Source organism: Peromyscus californicus, unplaced genomic scaffold (assembly GCF_007827085.1).
Source record: "Peromyscus californicus insignis strain IS unplaced genomic scaffold, ASM782708v3 Scaffold_21__1_contigs__length_65335640, whole genome shotgun sequence".
Classification (NCBI taxonomy): domain Eukaryota; kingdom Metazoa; phylum Chordata; class Mammalia; order Rodentia; family Cricetidae; genus Peromyscus; species Peromyscus californicus.
In genome coordinates this window covers 63,060,546-63,063,241 of record NW_026294514.1, presented here as the reverse complement: position 1 = coordinate 63,063,241, position 2,696 = coordinate 63,060,546, and positions in this window count along the sequence as shown.

The following is a 2,696-nucleotide window of genomic DNA, read 5'->3' as shown; positions in this document are numbered from 1 at the left end:
TTTGAGCACAAAAGGGAACCAGAAAGCTGCCCAGTCCTGGAAGTGGTGTGTCCATCTTCCACTGGCTAGCCCAGGGCTCCTCCCCATTCCAGAAAGTGATGTCTAAACAACCTGAAGGAGTTGTCCACACAGTATCGCCCCTTCCTCCTTCCTCCTGGGCTCTGCATCTGAGCAGTTGGTCTTACATCTGAGCCAGAGAGTCCTGCAGGCTTGGCATAAGTGGCAATAGTGGCTGGAACACCTCCAAGGTATCAGTGAACTTCTGAGCAGAGTTTTTAAGAATAGCAGACTCACCGGGCGGTGGTAGCTCACGCCTTTAATCCCAGTACTGGGGATACAGAGACAGGCAGATCTCTGAATTTTAGGCAAGCCTGGTTTACAGAGGGAGTCCCAGGATAGCCAGAGCTACACAGAGAAACCTTGTCTTGAGGGGAGTTGGGGGACAAAAACCAACGAACCAAACAAACAAAAAAACAAAAACAAAAAAACAAACAGAAAAAAAAAGAGTGGCAGACTCCTTTGAAGTTCTACCCTTCCCAGCTGTTCCTGGGCTGCCAATCTCAGGACCTTGTGCCATCCACAGAAGGGGAGTTATGACGCAGGCTTGTCCAGTCACGCTACCTCAACCCTGGGATAAGCCCCTTGGCCTAGAGTTGGGCAGATACACAGAGAGAGACCAGTGTAAGTCCCTCCTGGGATCCTGTATGTGGACGTGGGGTGGATGGGAGTTGAGATGAGGGGATAAATATCCCAGAACATTCTGAAGCCTGCCCTGTCCTTCCTGTGAAAGGACAGGGTGGCTATAAAGTGTTGGTATTTCTGTTAGATCAGCTAACAAGTTCCTTTTGCTTAAGCTACTTACAGTTGGGTTACTGTCACTGAAAGTCCTGGACTATTTCTTACCTGAGCCACATGCTGGGTCTTCAGGATGCCAGAGCTACCTTGCCTGGCCATAACATCCCTCATGGTCCCTTCTCGACTTACACAGCTCCCACCTAGACGTCTTACTACCTGTGTCCATTCCTCTCGAGCTTCTGCACCTACCCCTGCTTTCTCTAGCACCACCTACTGTAGCAGGAATCTTAAAAGTCCTTATTAATAAAATCAAACCTGAGCCAGGTATTGGGGTGAACACTGGAAGATCAGAGAGACAGAACAGGCCACAGCCACCTCACCTGGCCAACTTCTCAGCTGGTCCTGTTTCCTCAGACTGGAAGCCTCTGAGTCCTCATTCAGAATGAATCTCAGCTGAACTGTGCTGCTAGAAGCCTGAAAGCTTAACCAGCTAAAGGCTTCTAGTTTCTGGTCTTCACTACTTATATACCTTTCTGCTATCTGCCATCACTCCCTGGGATTAAAGGCGTGTGTCACCATGTCTGGCTGTTTCCAATGTGGCCTTAACTCACAGAGATCCATGCCTCCAGAAAGCTAGTATTAAAGGTGTAAGTGCCACCATTTTCTGGCCTCTGTATCTAGTGGCTGTTCCGTTCTCTGACCCCAGATAAGTTTATTAGGGTGCACAATATTTGGGGGAACATAATACCACCACAACCTACTTGAGTGAGGAAATGGAGCTTCCTCAGCTCTCTGGCCCCAGTTTCCTCCAGAACTACTTCCGTGTTCTGTTTCCTCCCCAGGCCCACATGAAGACGTGTCCCTCTTCAGCCCCTTGCTCATAGCTGCCCAACAGGCTCCAGAGTGCTCCAGGCTTCCCCACATCCCAGTTGCCTGGGAAGCTGGAGGGCTGTTTTCCCCACAGTTGCCTAGCTAGCTCTCCCGTCTGGCCTTGGGATCAGCACTGGGAAAGCCTGCCCGGGACTTGGCGCTGTAATTTTGGGTTCCCTGGAGCTGGGACAGGTTGCCTGACCTTGTCTGCTTCTGGTTCACTGTGATCTGCAGTTCTTGTGTCCTGAGCATGCTAAGTCAGAAACATTGAGGGCCATGTTTGTGCCTCTCTACAATGTCAGGATTTACTGAATAACAAATTCACGAAGGGCAGAAGTCTCATTGATGGCATTTCAGCAGCTGGTCCCACTTTCCTCCATAGCCTTGGCAGTGAAAGCACAAATGCTCCCATTCCAGTCTTAATCACTAACATTAATGCATTACATGTCGCATAGTAAATCCCTCTATGTACATGGGTATAGTTGTAAGTTACAGAACAGTCACTAAGGCTAAAGAGATCCCAGCAGGCCTGGACCCCCTTAAGTCAGAGGCCAAGAAAGAGCAGAGTGAAGCGGGAGGAGGTGGGGAGTGGGACTCCAGAGCAGAGGGTGTCCTCCATTTAAATCTAGTTGGAACTCTTGGAAGTTAAAGGAATTTCAAAGTGGCCTGAGCTAGAAGCTGATAAGGACACAAAGAGAATTGGGGTGGGGGTGGAGAGGTGAGATAAAGCACTGGGCTGGAGAGCCCCCAGGGATACTACTGATTGCTACCACCACAGAGCCAGGCTGCAGGTCAGAGCGGAACTGAGCCTCAGGGTTGAGTCTTGCTGCAGGAGGGACAGCAGGTCCAGATGGACAGACAGGCAAATGGAAAGACAGAAGTTCAAGTAGGCTGGGTCAATAGCAGGGAGCCAGCCAAACTGAAGGCCCTGAAACAGGAGTTCTGTCAGTCCACTGGCACATACACTAGGTGGTCAGTTGACAGACAGGTCAGTGGATCATAGCATGACAGCGTTAGGTGCCTGCCTCTTC